A 21306-nucleotide genomic window follows, 5' to 3' on the forward strand; every position below is an offset into this window, starting at 1 on the left:
CACAGCAAAGGAAACTACAAACAAGATGAAAAGACAACCCTCAGAATGGGAGAAAATATTTGCAAAAGAATCAATGGACAAAGGATTAATCTCCAAAATATATAAACAGCTCATGCAGCTCAATATTAAAAAAAACTAATAACCCGATCAAGAAATGGGCAGAAGGCCTAAATAGACATTTCTCCAAAGAAGACATACAGATGGCCAAGAAACACATGAAAAGCTGCTCAACATCACTAATTATTAGAGAAATGCAGATCAAAACTACAATGAGGTATCACCTCACACAGGTCAGAATGGGCATCATCAGAAAATCTACAAACAACAAATGCAGGAGAGGGTGTAGAGAAAACGGAACCCTCTCGCCCTGTCGGTGGGAATGTAAATTGATACAGGCACTATGGAGAACAGTATGGAGGTTCCTTAAAAAACTAAAAATATAATTACCATAGACCCGGAAATCCCACTACCAGGCACATACCCAGAGAAAACACATGCACCCCAATGTTCATTGCAGCACTATTTACAATGGCCAGCTCATGGAAGCAACCTCAATGCCCAGCAACAGAGAAATGGATAAAGAAGATGTGGTACGTATGTACAATGGAATATCACTCAGTCATACAAAGGAATGAAACTGGGTCATTTGTAGAGACGTGGACGGACCTAGACACTGCCATACAGAGTGAAGTAAGTCAGAAAGAGAAAAACAAATATCGTATATTAACGCATATATGTGGAATCTAGAAAAATGGTACAGATGAACCAGTTTGCAAGGCAGAAATAGAGACACAGATGTAGAAAACAAATGTATGGACACCAAGGGGGAAAATTGGAGGGTGGTGGTGGTGGTGATGGGATGAACTGGGAGATTGGGATTGACATATATACACTAATATGTGTAGAATAGATAAGTAATAAGAACCTGCTCTATAAAATATAAATAATATTAAATTAAAAGAAAAGAATCTCAAAATTAGTTAACAGCAATAACAATAAAAGAGTGAATGAAGGGAAATACAGGACACAGAGGCTCAAGTTCAAGGCCTTGGCTAAGTGCCTTTTCCTCTCTGTGCCTCAACTTCCTCAATCATAAAAAGAGACGGTTGGTCTTTTATTTTTTAATTGACGTATGGTAGATGTACAATGTCATGTAAGTTACAGGTGTACAATATAGTAATTCACAATTTTTAAAGGTTATACTCCATTTATAGTTAGTATAAAATATAGGCTATTTTTCCCGTGTTGTACAATATATCCTGGTAGATTATTTTCTACCTAATAGTCTGTATTTATTAATCCCCTACCCCTATATTGCCCCTCCCTCCTTTCGTCTCCCCACTGATCACCACTAGTTTGTTCCCTATATCTGAGCCTGCTTCTTTTTTGTTATATTCACTAGTTTCTTGTATTTTTTAGATTCCACATATAAATGATATCATACAGTATTTGTCTTTCTCTGTCTGACTTATTTCACTTAGCATAATACAAAGGGGTTGGTCTTTGACTCTTAAATGATCTCCCGGCAATAGCATCCTGAATTTTCAAAGATCATGAAGGATGGATGAGAAGGCAACATGCTCATTTGTTCAACGGCAGCTGGGCGTTTGTCTTTTTCACAGCTATGTGCCCAACACCTGAAAAAGTATTATTAGAAACTAATAATAATATCAACAGTGACAGGAAGACATTACTGAGCACTGTGCCAGACTCTGTGCTGTGTGCTGTATGTACCTTCTCTCATTTAATTCTCACAATAATAATATAGATACTAGTATTACCCCCATTCTACAGACAAAGAGATAGAGGCTTAGGAATTTTATGTAAAAAGTCCAAAGATACAGAGATAGTAAGCAGGCAGCTGGAATTGGCAGCCAGCTAGTCTAAACAGAAAGCCCCAGCTCTTGACCATAACTATTTGTGGAGCTATGGCTTCCCCCAGCCTGTGAATGTTTGCTTTGGTTACAAGAGTGGCTCAAAGACAGCAGAAGAAATTAAGTCTAAGGCCTCGCCTTGTCTGCTGAGCTGCCAGTCTCCCAAGATTCAGCCCTACCTTACTCACTGACCGCAATCCCAGGTGACTTCCTCCTGATGTCTCTGGCCCCATGGTCAGGTACTTAGTTCCTTCTCAGTCCCCCACATAGAGGATGGGCCGGTTGCATAGGGTTCCTGTCAAGAAAGCAGGAGGCTCAGTCAAGCCCAAGGGTTCATGTCAGGGGGGCCATCATTTGAGATGGTGTCTGGGAAAGGACCTCAGGGAGGACCACTATTCAAAGTCTGTTATGAAGAAAGTATCTGGGCTATGTCTGGGGAAAGAACATTTTAGGGCTGGTGAATGGGAAGCAATGTGCGGTGGGACAAGGCGCTATGGCCTAGAAGCCAGGAGCTGGGGTCCCCATCACAGCTCTGACACAGATGACCCAGGTAAACCTGGGCAAGCAGCTTCAGCCACTGGGTTCCATGATCCCTACAATCCCTCTTTGCTCTGAGAGGTTCCATCTTGGCCGGACATTCAAAATATCCCCATAACAACCTTGAACCAGTGGCTCAATTTGCTGCACAGAGAACATACCAAAAGGCTCTGGGCTTCTTACCTGAACTTTCAAACAACTTGGTAAGAAAAACACAGCCAAGGGCTGTGTTGTCAGAGCAGCCAGGATATGTTCCCCAAATGTCTTCATCCTCCAAACCCCTTCTCTGTCACAGTAAAAGTTGTTCAGCCAAAAAGATACCAGGACTCCATTTTGTTCATCTTGTCAACCACAGAGGGCTCTCTGGGGAGGAGGTGAGGCTTTGGGGTTTGGTGGGGAATCAGATATGGTTGGCCACAGCCTGAGATATTGTAAAATGCTTTCCTGCTCTCACTTCACCAAACCCCATTTATGTCCTGTGCCTCTTCCTTTATCTCTATTCATATCTTTACAGCAACATGTTGTTGCCCCCAAATAAATAAATCCATTCAAATGGGAATGTTACTCGACTTGCTCAAAACTGTGTCCATGTTGTTTTGAAGCAAAAGCAGCAAACATGCAGACATGCCACACCAGCCGCACCGTCACCCCAAACCCACGTCCTCTCCTCTGCCATCAGTCCTCATTCGAATGAGGGTGGTCCTTGAACCACCATCTCCCTGAACCAATGGCCTTATTTCCGGGGAGGCCTGTCTCAAGCTCACTTTTCTTTCCTTTGTTTCCTTGTCTGTCTGCTTACCTGTTTCTGTTCCATAAAAATCATCTTTGTGCTCTGAGGGTGTTCAGTGTACGCTCCTCTCTACTAGGACTTTTAATTATTTCCTTTACAGCCTACCCCTGGGGCTCTGACTCTTTTTGGCTTATTTCTTTCTCCTAACTGAGCAAGGACCCAGAATGGGAATTGAGGGTCAATCCCAATCTCCCAGTTCATCCCACCACCACCACCCACCCCCGCTTTCCCCCCTTGGTGTCCATACATTTGTTCTCTATACCTGTGTCTCTATTTCTGCCCTGCAAACTGGTTCATCTGTACCATTTTGCACGTGTGGGTTTTAAGCAGGCTTTGGGGGAAAGGCAATGGCACTTTGAAACATTTCCTCGGCAAAATCAATGGATTGGGACCTTGTCAGCTATTTGCTTAGAACACTCTGGAAAATATGAAGCACATACAAGACAAGACTTTTGCCGGGATTTTTTTGGACCAAACTTTGGACTAATCAGATCTTGAACTAGTGTAACCAATCAGAACTCAGCAGTGCCCTGGGTGGCTTTTCAGATGATTCACCTAAAAACGTGAATGAGCAATGGTTAGTGGCTAAATCGAAAATTATAAGTAACATATATTAATATAAGTAATATGCCAATGTTGACATACCAATTATATTTGCACTAACATAGTTACTATAAAATAATTAATGATTAATAAACTTAAATCCTACCCTTAACAAAGGCATACATTTTGAACAAGATTATGTAAAAAGGCAAAAGCAGGTGACTCAAGAAAGATGCATCTTGCTTTGTGGTGACTTGAATTTCCCAAGGACCTCGCCAAGTCCCAAGAACCAGGTTCCACAGTCCCCCCAAAAGGATGAGTCCTCCTGAAAACCCAAGGCAGCTAGGATCCAGAGAAACATCTGCTCCAGCATTTTCTCTGCAGCCATTGGCTGTTGGTTTAAATGTCCGGGCTAGCACCATTTCTGAGCCAGTTTAATTGAATTATATATCTATCAAATGGCCGTTATAGACCCAGTGGTGGACTAGATGTTTTTAAATTTATAAATGAGAGATAGAGGGGTAATCTTCCCTCAACCTTCTTCGCTTAGAATTCAAGAACTGACTCCCTACATTTGTGCTTTTGCCGCTTCCCCAGCCTTCACCTACAGTCAGGATTCCCTTTCTGTGTCTGGCTCAAAATTGGTTCAATTTTGATGGCACAAGATGGGAACACGAGGGAAGGACATCAATAGCAACCAAAAAACTTGCTAAGACATAAATCTTTTGACTTGTGCCATCATCAGTGCAGAAATCAAGTAAGTCTTGGGAAGAAATCCATTTCTCTCTTGTTATCCACTCAGGCAATATTAGCAATAGTGTCTGCTGGTGGCCTGTACTAGGGTCTTTCTTCAGAGCAACCCTGATCCAGCCATGCATATAAATATATATTCCCATCTTCATGAATACATTTTAAGGGAACCATGGGTTCATGTACCAATAGACTAATTTATATCATGTCTAGATTTTTAAAATGAGTGTTTTTGAGCAATACATGTGATGTAATAATATTTTGCAAAATTAACTATTTTCCCCAGGCACTTTCTTTTCTGCTCTAATCCTCCCCCCATGTAAGTAGCCAGATCATGTGAAATCTATTTCCTCAAAGTACAGTTGCTCAGGACAGAAGAACAAAAGATTCTAATTCTTGGCTTTCGTGTTTCAAAAGCCAAGGCTTTTAATTTGCAAAAATCTGCTTTAGGGTCTTAAAACACAATAATAAGTTGACTGCACAGCACTAATGGGATATAACCCGAAGGCAAAAAGAACTGAAGAACAAAACCCGCTTTAAACTGTTTTCTGTTGTTACGTCATTGGTGGCAGAGTTAGTATTCTCACATTGTTGGATATGTATCGTGGATTGAAACAAATTAATAATTATGTTGAGGTCCTTTGGAACCAGGATTTTTGGCACAAAGGAGAAATAGATGTAAGAGATGCATTTACGTAAAAACCCTTAAGATTCTGCACCCAATTCCAACATGCGGGATTTTTTCCCCCATAAGCAATTCTTGGACACCCTACCTCTGGGCGTCTACAATTCAACTCAATTCTGACACTATGCACCCAGATTTAGGATCAGAGTTCCACAGAGTGGGGAGTCAGTCCCACAAGACTGCTCTCTAATAGCAAGTCCAGGTTGTTACCTGTGCTTCTGACTGACCAGCTATAAATAAAACGTTCCCAGGACCCCCTCCTTGGGTTCAATTAATTTGCTAGAACAGCTCACAGAACTCAGGAAACTAGTTTACTCACCAGATGACTGGTTTATTATAAAAGGTTGTAACTCAGGAACAGCCAGATGGCAGACATGCATAGGGCAAGCTACGTGGGAAGGGGCAGGGAGCTTCCACAGTCTCTGAGGGAGCTGGTCTACTGTATCACATGGTTGGGTCCCCGGGCAACCCCATCCTTAGGTGTGGTCTAAAATTTACCTCATTAACATAACAAAAGGTATCTTTACTACTCCCATCACTTGAGAAATTGCAAGCGTTTCAGGAGCTCTGTGCCAGAAAGAGGAAGAAGGCCAAATATATATTTATTATAAATCACAATGTCACAACTCTGTAGTCTTGAATTTCAAATGATGTATCAATATGAACTCATGATTATGTATTTTATCTTTATTCCTACTTGAAAAGAGCTGGAAACAATAACCAAACCCATAGATTGTACAACACCAAGAGTGAACCCTAATGTGAACTATGGACTTTGGTTGATAATGACATGTCAGTGTAGGTTCATCAATTATAACAAATGTACCATGTGGAGTAGGGGGCTGTCGACAGTGAGCAAGGCAGTGCCTGTGTGGGTGCGGGGAGTATATGGGAATTCTCTGCACTTTCCGCTCAACTTTGCTATGAATCTAAAACTGCTCTAGAATAAATCTCTTTAAAAGGAGGGGCGAGAGCTTCCCTGGTGGCGCAGTGGTTGAGAGTCCGCCTGCCGATGCAGGGGACACGGGTTCGTGCCCCGGTCCGGGAAGATCCCACATGCCGCGGAGCAGCTGGGCCCGTGAGCCATGGCCGCTGAGCCTGCGTGTCCAGAGCCTGTGCTCCGCAGCGGGAGAGGCCACAACAGTGAGAGGCCCGTGTTCTGAAAAAAAAAAAAAAAAAAAAAAAAAAGGAGGGATGAGGGGGACCATGATCAAGCAGTTTTCTTATCCCTGGGTGGATGCTGCCATGAGCTGGAGGAGAAAGAGTAAGAGAAGAAGGAATAGTGAGTGTAGATGCCGACAGATCCCTGAGCAAGCACCCCGTGCCTGGAGCCAACTTCAGGACGTGCTCAGGGAGGGGCTGTACCCTGTTCTTGAGTTGAGCCCAGGAAAACGCCATGCTTCTGCATTCCTCCTGCCAAATCAAGCACAGGTGTCATGGTGCTGGGGATAGCTACAGGTTGTGTCTAGATGAAAAAGTCTAAGCCTGCCTCCTTGTAGAGTTCCCACAGGTTACAGAATGCCCTAGAAGCGGAAGAGCGAGACGATTTCTTTTTTTTCTATTTTTTTAAAGGAATATTTATTTATTTATTTATTGGCTGTGCTGCCAGGCATGTGGGATCTTAGTTCCCTGACAAGTGATCGAACCCGCGCCCCCTGCAGTGGAAGAGTGGAGTCTTAACCACTGGACTCCGCCAAGGAAGTCCCTGAGATGATTTCCTGAAAGCCCAAGAGTGGTATGAAGACATAAGGGACCTAAAGTGGCTCCCCAAGTGTTAGTCCAGTGTGGTGTGAAGGTGACTGACAAATAGCCAAACCAGGAGAACCCTTGAAATCAAATGACTCCCAAGAATCAACACGCAAAGCCCAGATGAAACCACAACCTCACAGTATACATGAGAAGGACAGCATGATGGTGACTCAGGACCAGAAGTACCCATTTCACCACCTCCAATCACCCCCAGAATAAAAACCCAATTCCTGCTTTGAAGGGAAAGGCTCTGAATTTTCTGAGATTATAATTCTTCTATTTAGCGGGGTGAGAGCTCAAAGTACAAAAAAAATTTTTTAAGTTCACTTACAGAAAAATAAAGTTCCGTTTCACATGCGTCTAATTTGTGCTCAACTTCTTTTTTAAAGGCAACATCCCCTGACCCACTCTTGCCTTCTGCGACAATTACAATGAAAAGGGCTGTAAAAGGGTTTGAAAGAAGGAGACTCAGAGAAGAATGAGAAGGAGGGAGAGGGCCATTTTATCATGTAACATACGATTAACCTTTAAAGCATTGGCTATAAAATAAGATACAACAAAGATCATATGTGATAAGGTTTGTTTCTGAGTCAATGTAATAAAGATGGTTGGTCAATCTGAGTGACTTGTATGTACAAAGTGAGTATATATGTGAATGTGTCACGTCAAAGTGAGTATATGTGTGAATATGTCACGTCAAGAAACTGTTACCATCTCTCTCCCCAGACAGAAGCAATGACATTCAGGAACCAAAGTAGCTTGAGAGCTACACACCTGGCATTTAGTGGAAATTCAGGAGCAACACAAGCAGGGTGGCTGCAGGATCTAGGTTCTTGGCTACCCTGCTCTGGGGCCTCTGTTGCCTTAACCCGGCAGACATGTCCTGTAAGCTCCTGTAAGCTCCCTCCAGGCCTCCACCCTGGAAGGGTAGATTGGCAAAGCCTTCTCCCACTCAGCGACTTTAGAAAGGAAGACCCTGCCTTCAGAAAACCACTCTGGACAAGCTCCAGAGGAGGCCTGAGTTTGCCTTAACAAAAAAGTGTTTGTTTTATGAAGACAAATGCCAGTGGCTGTCACAGAAAGCAGAGGGAGGTTAACCAAACCGCAAGAGGCCAGCCAGGGTCACTTCTGACCTCACAGCTCTGCCCTGAGTCAGGAGTGAAAAAGCAAAATGCACTTGATTATCAATGGACTACTTCAATCCCTCTCTAAATAAGCCACATGTGAGAAAGTGGGTCAAAGTTCATACAAGAAGGAAGTACAAAACATACCTCGTTGGGCTCGAGGTGTTTCTTTGCTCTATAATGTGACATTCAGAATAGGTATGAATAACATGTGTGGATAATGTCAATTAGAGTCCTCGATTATTTTCCTTGCTAATAAACAGACGTTATATACATAGAGCCTGATGATGGGTCTACCCTGGGGATGCCCGAGTTACTTGGCCTGAGGCCCAAGCATAAATTTGGTACTGTTTGTCCTGCTGCCACCAAGCAGAACATTCTCACCTGCTGCCAGAACAGAGGAAGGGACGTGATGAGCCTCTCTGGGTTTTTGTTGGGCACAAAGTGGCAAAGTGGTCTGGCTCTGGGTCAAAACGTATGTGGTCCTTTAACATCGCTGAGGGTGGAGGCAAGTCCTGAAAAACGGTGACAAGACCATAATGGGTCCTTTATGAATGTTTCTGTTCTCAAATGACATTGAGCTTGGTGTTTGTGGATACTGACCTCAGAAGTGCTGTCTCAGAAGCAGCCTCAGGCTGCAGAGGCAGTGCTATAAATGGATGCTGTGCAGCTGTGAGGGGAGCTATTTTGGGATCCCAGGGGGTCTCATTTGTACTTCAGGTTAGCAGGCTTCCAAGTGCAGGAGGAGCCTTCCGTGGGTGGCAGGAAAACACCAGACCAGACGTAGCCCTCCTTCCTCCCTGCCCCAACCCCTCCTGCTGAGAAGACCAGGCCCCATGCCTTCTTTCTTCAAAGACTTCACTGGCACAGGGAGCTCTGTGGGAACAGAGGAGAAACAAGAGGGAGAAGAGGCAGCAAGTTGCCTCCCAGCCTAGAGTGTCTGGGGAAATTGCTTCCTGTCTAGATAAGATGGTCTGACCTTTGCAGGTTGGGCAGACAGAGATGCCAAGGCCTCAGGCTCTCATTGCCTTTTGCATCCACTTCAGTGGCTTTTAAACAGGAAGTAACCTGGGAGCGGAGGTGAGAAAATAGGGTATTAGACTCGTGCTCACAGCTCAGCTCCAGCCCTCTCTGAGAGCCAAAGAGGCTTGCTTTCTCCTCCCTCAGGGCCCAAGTGCCCCAGCTTAAGCTGGTGTGCCCTTAGAACCCTGTGAGCAGTACAGCTCTGAAGGGCAGCTCTTTTCTCCTCCTCCCCTTCTGCATGGCTTGGAATCACCTCATTGGTTGTGTTAGGTTAGAAGAAATGGCAGATTAATGGTGTCCTCTCCCTTTAGCCCACGCTTAATGGATCACAGTGATGGCTGCCATCCTGAAGACAGACCATGGATCTAATGGAGCAGCTTCCACTGCTAAGAGTGTGAGCTCTAGAGCACACAGACCTGGGTTGGGATGCTGCACTGCTGCATCCTAGTTGTGTGGCTTTTGGCAAGTCTTTTCATCTCCCGCAGAGCCAGGCTCTCACTTACAAAATGGGAACAATGATCATATCTGTCTCGTGAAGGTGTGGGAATTAAATATAGCAAAACACTTAGTACCAAGCATGGCACATGGTCAGTGCTTCCAAAATATAATGTATTACATTTTTGTGTGGATCTGTTAGATCCATTCTTAGTGATGGATGGAGAGAGAGAAGTGATGATGAGCGCTCTTGAAGTTTGGAGCTGCATAAGGACCCTAGTTCCTGCATAAGGACCTTGATATTGTGTAACGACCCTCCTGAGCTAAGAAAAAGGACAGTGACAAGGTGGGGAGAAGGGAGCAGGGACGTAGCCAAACTTCCTCAGCCTTCTGGTTAGGTCTCAGGCTGGCCCTGGCTGGTTGAACAATGAGGAACTCCAGGTACTGACAGCCCAGAATGCCAGGTATTGAAGAAAGATAGATACCTGTGCCTGTGCTCAGGCTATAACTTCTGAACAAATCTCTCAACTCTATAGGAGAATTAGAACAATGAAGCTACTCTAGAAATAGAGTCCATATCCTCTCCTTACACATGGGGAAACAAGGCCTCAGAGAGGTGAAAGGACTTATCCAAGGTCACATGCCCAAGAGTGGCAGAGCCCACACAAAGAACCAAATCTTTCCACTCCCAGTCCAGATTTGTATGAAGTGCTGTAAACCCGATGGTATTGTTAGGCTGGATTTTTAGAAAATGACTTAAGCCAGGTAGCTTTTTGTTGTTGTTTTTAGGTACTAGCAACTTAAATGTGAAACGAAGCATTTGACTGTTCATGAAAATCTATAGTTTGTAAATATAGCACACGGTGGTGTGAATTTTATTATTCCCTGAAAAAAATCTTGTTCGTGTATGGGTTGGGGAAAACTCATTCAGCCCCATTACAGAGACCCACAAATATATCTAGGAAGCATCAGCACAGGGCTTCCCCAGCACCCCCAGCAGATCCAATGAAAATTCTCCTACTGACCCAACCAGACACTTGTCAAATTCCAGGATCAGCAAATGAGCCAAAAAGGGGTTCACTGTTGTTGAAGCTTTTGGTAAACAAGGGTCCTGATATTGTGCAAGTACCAAGAGCCAGATGGTAGCAGGAACTTCTCGACAGTGGGTGCTTCCCCAAATTTCAGTTGCTTCTGATAAAACATGGAACTACATGCTGCTCGAAGAGTGCCTTCATTCTCCAAGGAACCAAATTCATACCCAACGCCTTGGTCTTTCCAAAGGTCAAAGAAGGACACTGTTGGCATCTTCCTCTGTAAGGGCAGACATTGAAGCCATTATCTATCATGTTATTTGATGTCCCTTACAAAGAGTCCCTTACAAAGGTTTATATCCTACAAACCAAGACACTTCTGCGTGTGAAAGGGTGCACTAGTTCCCTGGAACCACATGTATAAACCACGGCTGTCCTGGGAGCACTAGGATGTGTGGTTACCCACTTATAAAAATCAATATGATATTTTCCTCTTGAAATGTAAAACTTGGAAGTGTATGTCTTGTTTAAATTGATGGCTTTTGGGACTTCCCTGGTGGTCCAGTGGTAAAGAATCTGCCTTCCAACGCAGGGGATGCGGGTTCTATCCCTGGTCGGGGAACTAACCTACATGCCACCGGGCAACTAAGCCCATGCACCATGACTACTGAGCCCGCACGCCTCAACGAGAGAGCCTGCGTGCCACAAACTACAGAGCCCATGTATTCTGGAGTCTGCCTGTAGCAACAAGAGAGAAGCCCGCACGCTGCAACAAAGACCTGATGCAGCCAAATAAATAAATAAATTATAAATATTTTTTTAAAAATAAATTGATGACTTTTTTTTTTATCAGGCAATGGAGGAAGGGGCAGAAGCTATGTAATCTGATTTTTCCCTTTTGCCTGGACTGCTAGGAAGCTCAGAGTTAAGTTTTCGTTTTTGTTTTTTTAATTTATTTTTTATTGGATTATAGTTGAATTGCTGTGTTGTGTTAATTACTGCTGTACAGCAAGGTGACTCAGTTAAACATATATATACATTCTTTTTTGTAATCTTTTCCATTATGGTTTATCACAGGATATTGAATAACAAGGTCCTACTGTATAGCACAGGGTTAAGTTTTACACCAAACGCAGTACTGATCCTTAGCTTCCCATTCCCAGCACAATTATCTTCTTATACCTTTCCCCAACCCATTCTCTACCTTCAACACACTGTGCTCCTGGATCATGCTCCCCACAAACCACGTCAAGATGGGAAACTGACCTTTATTTTAATAAGTTACCTCAAAATTCTTTGTCACCAGGTAAGCAAGAACACTTCCTGGATTTTCTAAAGCAGTCTGATTATCACACATTCAGATTTACTTTCCTCATAAATTATGTGAAGTTCTAACAAATACTACTGTTTTGCCCTCCAAAATGAATTATTTCATTAAGCAAGCGCTTTTTGAACTCCTACTATGCACTAGAAAGGTGACAGAGATATAATCAATTAACAAAATAGACAAATAGTCCTCACTTCCTATGAAGTGTGGAGACAGCAGATTTGGAAAGCAGGAAGACCAGGTAGGAGGTAGCAGTGAAAGTGGTAAGAAGTCAGATTCTGGATAGATTTTAAAGGTATAACCAACAGGACGTTTTGCTGAATTGGATGTCAAGTGTGTGGGAAAGGAGCCAAAGATGATTCTGGATAATGAGGCCTGAGCAACTAGGAGGATGGAGGTACCATTTACTGAGGTGGAAAAGACTTTGGGTGGAACGAGTGAAGAGGGAAAGAGGTGAAGATGAGGAACCCAGTCTGGGACCTGAGAAATCTGAGATGTCTGTGAGATGGAGATGTCTAGCAGGCCATTGGATAGACAAGTCTGGGATTCAAGGGCGAGGTTCAGGCTAGAGAAATGCATTCCAGAGTCAGCAGCACGTGGATGCTACAGAAAGCCACGAGAAGAATGTGACTCCCTAGGTCTCCCAGACCACCTCTTACACCTCAAAGCAATGCAAAAACGCTTTTGCAGATCAAATTTTTGTTTCTGGCCAAAATAAATCAGAACACTCATTCTCCAAGGCCCACCACAAATCTTAATTTTTCATGAAGTCTTTCCTAATTACTGCAGCCCCTCTAGGGCTCTCTTAACTTATATAATCACCTGCTCACCGATTCATCAATTAATAACTATCTATTGAGCAAATTCTGTGCACATGGCCCAGTGCTGGGTGCTGTGGGAGACATGAAATGAGAGCACCTGGTGTCTACACTCAGAAAGCTGAGCAAACAGAACAAATGTTACCCAAAGTACTGAGAGCATCAGATTCTTTAAGGAGTCAGAGTCGTTGACACAAAGGAAACATGTCTTGAATTGAGTCTTAAATTAAAAAGGCAGCTTCTTGGGACACATTTTTTGAAAATCTGAGTAGATGGTCTGTCTCCTAAAAGTCTTCTAGTTCTAAAACTCTGTGTTTCTATGAGTCTGGAGAAACTGAATTTTTCTCTAGAGAGTGGGAAGAGGGGGAGAGCATGGGGGACACACTAGAAGTGGCAGTCCAAGTAGAAAAAGAAAACGTGAGCAAGGTCTTGGGGTAAGGAGTGAGCCTGAGGTGGAAGAGGAGACAGTGAGTGATAAGGTCCCGGGCAGACAGCGAGTCTGACTGTAAAGGAATATCAGAAACCAGCTTGAGTTTGATGTCATAGGTGACACGGCATGGTTAATGGTTGTTATGGGGGCAGAGTGAAAGAAGTGGGTGGGCAAAAATTAGGGGGGAACTTCTTGTTATTATCTGGGCATGAGACAATAAAGGCTTGACTGAAAGAGTTGCTTAGAAAGACTAACTGCAGAATGGGAGAACTTTCAGAGGAAAGAAAGAACAGTGTGGCAACAGAGGAGAACAAGGGCCTACATTCCAGAACTGAGAGGGGAGGAGAAGGGGAACCACGATCTGATGGGGGCGTGGGCATGGCGCTGGTGAAGAAGAGCTCAGTAAGAGTGGGTTGGTTGAAAGAAAGAATGGAGCACCTCAGAGCAGAGGAAGGTCAAGGTCAGAGATGGAGAAGTGGGAGGCAGCCACGTGGAGCCATGTTGAAGCCACGAGACAGGGTTAAGCCCAAGGGAAACCAGATACCTTGTGCTTAGGAATTAGTGATCTGTGCAAATCTACCTGTTTTTTCTCCCAGATGCTTGACATACTTCTGTCTTATATCCTTGCAGTCTGTTGGGAGGCAAAATAATGTGGTGATTAAGCACCTAGGATCTGGTCTCAGACTTCCACCGTATGAGCCCTGGTTCTACTCAACACTGGCTCCAGCTATGTGACCCTGGGCATGTTACTTAGCCTCTCTACACCTGAGTTTCTTCATCTATAAAATGGGGGGTGTCAGTAGTAGTTGCCTTAAAGTTTGAAGAGTTGTGAGGATTAAAATAGGCTTGGCACATGGAAAGTATTCAATCATGTTGCCATTACTACACATGGTCACATCTCAATAAATATTCGCTGATAGCAGTGGAACAAGAGCTCATGGAACTAATACTTAAAACCATACAATTCCCTAAACCAATTTACCAAAGGATGGTTAGGGGAGAGGATGAATGCTTATTGATCCTCTCTATGTGCCAGACAGTCTGCTAAAAGCTCAGTTGGCTCTCACAACAACCTTATTGTAAGGTAGCCATTATTCCCATTTTATAGACTAGAAAACTACAGGTAATGAATGGCATGTACTTTTATGCACTTAAAAATTCTGAAAGGATACATTCCAAGTTGTTGTCTTTCTACTTTATATAGCTCTATATTATTTAATTTTTTCAACAAATAGCTATGATTCCTATAATCCTATAAGAGTGCTATTTCCACTTTGTGGCAGGAGGGAAGGGTAGAGGAAGTTCCCAAGGTTGTGTAGAAATGAAGAGCCTTGGGGCTTCCTTGTAGAAGAGCCAGCCTCTGCTGCAGTGTTGCCCTGAGCCACGAGGGAAAGGGGAACCTATGTGCAGCTCCTAGAACTTAAAAAACTCATGGGGTAAAAGACAAAAAAGAAGATGGGTAAGCGTGTAATGTATTTGAAAGAGATTTCCATCTAAGATTGTTAAAATAATAGAAAAGTTTTCATGCTTAAAGGGATAAACCTCCTTAATCTGTCACATACTCTTAATCCCTAGATGAGCTGTCTCTGTTCTTAGAAAGTGAACATGCCTTCCCTATATGTTGACCCTTTAGGTCTCAGACAAGGCACAAGCATGATTAATTCTGTAACGCCAACATAAGTTAAGGAAAAAAAAACCCACATAGGAGTCTAGAATGCAGATTAACTCCTAGGTCACAGGTTTGATCTCATCATATCAAATAATAACCTCCTGAAAAGAAATATGAGGTAAAATCCACTGATGAGGGGAAAACCAGTTCTGTAAAGTTCATTCAGCTGAACTCCTCTTTAAAAAAGTATCTGAGATCCATATAACGTTATTTGTGTATTTTCAATCTGGTAATAATAGCAGGTATGTCAGGTATATTAGAGGAGGCTACTTCATTTTAAAAATAATTTTTTAGGGCTTCCCTGGTGGCGCAGTGGTTGAGAGTCTGCTTGCCGATGCAGGGGACACGGGTTCGTGCCCCGGTCCGGGAGGATGCCACATGCTGCGGAGCAGCTGGGCCCGTGAGCCATGGCCGCTGAACCTGCACGTCCGGGGCCTGTGCTCCACAGCGGGAGAGGCCACAACAGTGAGAGGCTCGTGTACTGCAAAAAAAAAAGAATAAAAATAATTTTTTAATTACTGTGTTATGTTTCTAAAAATGTCATAGAAGGGAATTCATCTTTTACAGGAATCAGAGAGCTTAGCCCAGACTCCCAGGGAAAGAAAGGCGGTCTGTAAGAGAGTAAGATGAGGTGACTTAAAGGCGATCCTGACAAGAAAGAAAGAGAGGGAGGAAGAGAGGGAGGAAGGAACGATCTATGAAAGCTTACATTTCATATATTCCCTTCTAAAAGATTTCGATTCCAGCAGGTACGTGAAAATGTAATTCCAATCAACCAACAATTAAGCTCTGAGCACCTACTGCATTCCAGGCACACAAATATGAAGAAAGATGTAACTGATTGCAATACAATGTGATATATTCTATCTACACACACACACGCACACACACACACACACACACACACACAAAGCATGGTGGGTTGAAGGATGAGGTGGCCATTCATTCTTCAGTGGCCAAAACTAGGAGATCAACGAAAACTAACAATAGATGACTTGGGCTAAAGATTCCCTAGCGTATCAGTGATCAATTTAGCCTTCATTTGCATCTTGCTGCCCATAGGCCTCTTGAGAGTCAAGAAATTATTTCTGCTCTTCCTAACTTTGCTTTAAGAACCCTGCTTGCTATTCTTAGCTTTTAAACAAAGTCTGGTGGGAAAACAATGGAAATTCTGGATCTTAAGAACAGATTCAACAATTTCTAAAAAAGAACAGATTGAAGCATTTTTCTCAGAAGTTGGACATATTTTAAAATTTTCGATCTAAGAGAAAAGAGGCAAAATATAAAACAGCTTCTTCCTGCCAACAGGAAGCTGTTGTTACTTCGTAGAGATGGCAAGGAAAGAAATAACAAATCCCACCCCACCTTAACCCCTACTCCCTCCAAAGAAATACTGTCATCCCATCAGGTGTAGGATCCCAGGAGAGATAGGGATGGAGGAGACTGGGGTTCTCTCTGCTTATAAGCAAATCCAGCTACTTCTCTTGGGTTCCATCCCCACCTCAGGGCAGTTGGCAAAGTCAGGGACCATGAAGTTATAACACATTGACTGATAACCTCCCAGTTCACTTACAATCCAACCTGAGTCCGCATTCCGACACACTGAAAATTAGACTGCTCATATGTTCGCTGTGTTGGTCTTAAAGATCGGTCCACGTTGTCTGAGGCGAGCAGATTGCTCCCTGACTTGATGCTAATTACATAGATGATGAGGGTTGCTCTTTGCTTTCCTTGAAAATTCTGGCAAGTTCATCAGTGTCCCATGGCCTGCCAGTATGACCAATGGATTTTTCCTTGCCACCTTTGGCTACTTTCAAAACTGCAAAACTGCAAAACCTCAGACTCCTGAGTTGAGGAGTTCTTTCCCAGTGAACTACTGACTTCCCTAGTGCTATCTGGCTGCTGGTCTTTCCATCCCATTAGCTGTTCCTCAGGTGTTTACATGACAGTTGTCCTTATTTGACCAGAGAGAGAGCGATTAAAACACAAGACAAAACCTTAGAAGCCTTGACCTTTTTTGGTGACCTCTTAGTTACCAACTGCCTCTAATAAAGGGGCTATGTGTTTCTTTATCAGCTCTGTGTGCATGGTTTCCCTAAAGGACAGTTTTCTATTGTCTGTATGTGTCTAATAAACTGGACCTCTTCCTTGGGCTGTGGTACAAAGCCAATTTTTTCAAGAAGGACAGATTCCACCAAAATGGTGACTACAAAGCATCATTGTATGGCTGAATCCATGCAGGGTAATGTTCCTGGAAACAGTCTCTTTAGAGTTTCTCTCTCCACTCATGAGTGATTTTTTTTTTCTCATGCCTTTTCAGATTACCATGTTTCTAGGCCCATGCTCTACCTCCCCCAGGAAACCTTTTCTGGTTGTTCCAACCCATAGAGAAAGGGCATAGGCAGCTCATGAAGATTAGACAACTAGCCACATAGTGGCTTCCAAGGGGACCTGCTAGGTCTCAAACTTATTAGTGGTAATTCAAGGATCATTGTGATTTGGGAGCCAAATGATGGTGAGCTATCAACCAGGAAGTCTCTCTAGGGCGAGCCTGTTATATTGGGGCACAGAGAAAGGGCCCAATTCCTGAGAATGGAGGTGGCAAGAATGAAACAGGTCAGTGGGGACCAAAACAAAATTCATTCCTGGGCATAGAAGCTGATGGGGGTATACTTTATGGAGTAACTAAAGCCAGGAGATCATTACAGGATACACATCCTGACTTCAGTTAGCATAAATGATTATCCAAAGAACAATACAGGGGTCCAGAGACTAGCTATAGTGCTAAAGAAGGCCAGTAGGTAAGAACATGGGCTATGGAATCTGAGTTCAGGTCCTGACACTACTCCTTACTAGCTTATTTAGATCTAAGCCACAGCTTCCCTAACTGTAAAACAGTTAACAATACAACCTAACTCCCTCCGTCATTATAAGGACCCAATGAGGTGATGGATAAAAAATACTTTTCTCCATGCTTAGCACACAGTAAGCATTCAATCAGTGTTAGCTATTGCTATCTTTCTAGCTCATAGCCTTCCACCTGGCACATAGTATATGCTCAATAACCATTCATGATTGAATAGTGGCTAAATGGATCCTGGGCATGGGAGAAGAATGAACACCAAGTCCTACCAAAAGGGAAGGATGAGGGGCTAATGGGATGGTCTAGATTTGGCTTGCTGTCGTCTAGTTTAATCTGGAAACATTAGGAAAGCAGAGAACGGCAGTGCTTACAGCAAAGGAAAAGTAAATGGGGCAGGAGAGCAATGATAACAAAACTCACTTGTTTCTAAGCTGCCACAAAGATGACATTGGTTTTTAGAGTATAGCCACAGGGTTCTGGGGGTGGGAAGGCAGGGCAGGTGTGAGGCTGGACAAAGTAGTTTGACATCAAATAAATGAAATGCTACACAAATGAAGGAAAGGATCTGGCAAGTAAGTCTGTCCACCTGTTTTTTTCTTTTTATTTTAAGGTTTTATTTTTATTTTTTTTTGAATTTTATTTTATTTTTTTATACAGCATGTTCTTATTAGTTATCTATTTTATACATATCAGTGTATATATGTCAATCCCAATCTCCCAGTTTCCCCCCTTGGTGTCCATATGTTTGTTCTCTATATCCGTGTCTCTATTCCTGCCTTGAAAACCAGTTCATCTGTACCATTTTACTAGATTCCACATATATGTGTTAATATACGATATTAGTTTTTCTCTTTCTGACTTACTTTACTCTGTATGACAGTCTCTAGGTCCATCCACATCTCTACAAATGACCCAATTTCATTCCTTTTTATGGCTAATATTCCATTGTATATATGTACCACATCTTGTTTATCCATTTGTCTGTCGATGGACATTGAGGTTGCTTCCATGAGCTGGCCATTGCAAATAGTACTGCAATGAATATTGGGGTGCATGTGTCTTTTTGAATTATGGTTTTTCTCTTGGTATATGCCCAGTAGTGGGATTGCTGGGTCATCAGCACCTGTTCTTTTATAATAAAAAATCTTGAATGCAACCATTGAGGGGGGTCTACACAGATCATATTCTGATCTAAAACCAGGATTCTTCACCTGGTGTCCATAAATTTCTGGGTGGTTTATGAGAGTTTTGAGGGACCCCTGAACCACCCAAAATTGTGTGCAAAATTTTATGTGTTTGTATGATCTTTCAGTGAGGGGAAAGAGAAAGAAAGGGGGCTAAGATCTATTATAAAATTCTCTAAGTGATCTGGGACCCCCAATATTTTAAGAACACTTGATTCTCTAAGAACACATAAACTTTATAAAGTCAGTAAAAGGATTGTTGGGAAAGATTCACATTGTGAAATAAGAACTATGTTACACTTGCCATATTGTGAGCTTAAGCATAAATTATACAGTGATAGCACATAGTGGTTAAAATGGAAGTTTCTAGAATCATTAATTTTTCTTCAAAACCTGGCTAAACAACTCAGTAGTTGTGTGGCCATGGGCAAGTTAGTTAAGCCCTTTGTATCAGTTAGTTATTGCTGCATAACAAACAATCCCAAAAATTCACTGTCATAAAATAACAATCATTTTTTATTTCTCATAAATCTGGAAGTCACCTGGGGCTGGCTGATCTAGATTGGGCTTGGCTGCTGAGAGCTGTCCTTCACATGTCTCTCATCCTCTTCTTGGGACCAGAAGGTGAGCCCACATATGTTCTTCTCTTGTGATGGCAGAGGCACAAGAAAACAAGCAGAAACATCTAAGTCTCTTAGGCCTAAGCTCCAAACTGGCATATCGTCACTTTTGCTTCATGCTATTGGCCAAAAGAAGCCATATAGCCAAACTCAGTGTCAAGGGGTAAGGAAATAAACCCTGCCCCTTTGTGGAAATAATGGCAAAGTTATGAGCCAAAGGTAGTAGATATGGGGACGAGAGAAGAAATGGGGTCATTGTTGTAACTTCCCACATCCTCTAAACCCCTATTCTCCCATTTGTAAAATGGAACTATACTAGATCATGCCTAGAGCATTACTGGAGGATTAAAAAGATAGTGTATGTTAAAATACTTTCCACAGTGCCTGGCACATAGTTGTTCAATAAATAATATTTCATTGTTATTATTAACAGCTATTTTTATTGCTACATATTTGTGCTCTAGTCAGGCCTGGATGCCCCTTCTCCTTGGCCAGGTTCTTCCCTTCTGATGTCGATTCTATGGGCCGAGGCCTTTGCTGCTGTCTGCAGAACTATACACAGAAACTGTTCAAATCCCTCATTTTAAAAAACATGTATTTCAACACCAATGATGGAACCAACCAGCATCATGTGCCTCCATATATGATGCACTAAAAAGAGCACAACTTCACTTCTGTGATATCCATGCCAAAATTATATAACCTAAATTTAATCATGAAGAAACATCAGGGAAAACCATACTGAAGGTTCTACAAAATAACCAGCCTCTACTTTTCAAGAATGTCAATTATGAAAGATAAAGAAAGATAAAGAAGGGGCTGTAGATTAGATAAGAGGTCAGCAAAATGCAGCCCCCAGCCCAAATCCAGTCTGCCGCCCATTCTTGTAAATAAAGTTTTATTGGAACACAGCCAAGTCCATTCATTTCTGAATTGTTTGGTTTTTTTTTTTTTTTTTTTTTTTTGCGGTACGCGAGCCTCTCACCGTTGTGGCCTCTCCCGTTGCAGAGCACAGGCTCCGGACGCGCAGGCTCAGTGGCCACGGCTCACGGGCCCAGCTGCTCCGCGGCATGTGGGATCTTCCCAGACCGGGGCACGAGCCCGTGTCCCCTGCATCGGCAGGCGGACTCTCAACCACTGCGCCACCAGGGAAGCCCTCTGAATTGTTTATGGCTACTTTTGCACTACAAAGGCAGGGTTGAGTACTCGTGACAGAGACTGTGACAGAGACCATAGGGGCTGTAGACCAAAAATATTTTCCCTGTCCTAAAAAAAAAAAAATATTTGCCTATCCCTGGATTAGATTAAAACATTTAATAAATTCCCTAATTTTAATAATTGTCCTGAGGTTATATAAAAGAATGACTTTGTTTTTGAGAAATTCACACTGAAGTTTTTAGGGGTGAAGTGGCATCGTGTCTGCAGCTTGCTCTCAAATGTTCAGGGAAAGAAATCATATAAAGAGAGGTGGGTGGGGAGAGAATGGTAAAGTAAATGCAAAATAACAACGGGCGAATCTGGGTAAAGAGTGTGTTCTTGGGGATTCTTTGGATATTTTTGCAACTTTTCTGCATATTTGAAGTCTTCTCAAAATAAAAAGGCTTTTAAAAAATTGCCTGGGCTTTGCCCAAAGTAATGCCAATGATATCCTCTCTCTTCCATATATTCTGTGAAATCCCCACTGCACCTCCCTCGCTCCTCTCTCTGAGGGCGTCTCTCTCTCTCTCTCTCTCTCTCTCTCTCTCTCTCTCTCTCCAGGAGCTTTCCCCTTCCTCTAACCTGCACACAGTGTGCCCTGGCCCCCAGTCCTGTGTTTTGTGGAACTTTCATTCTGTCCCATGTTATTTTCCTCTC

The sequence above is a fragment of the Delphinapterus leucas genome, chromosome 7, assembly GCF_059928025.1.
Source record: "Delphinapterus leucas isolate spDelLeu-1000000601 "Yukka" chromosome 7, BTC_Dleu_Yukka2, whole genome shotgun sequence".
NCBI classification, from domain to species: Eukaryota; Metazoa; Chordata; class Mammalia; order Artiodactyla; family Monodontidae; genus Delphinapterus; species Delphinapterus leucas.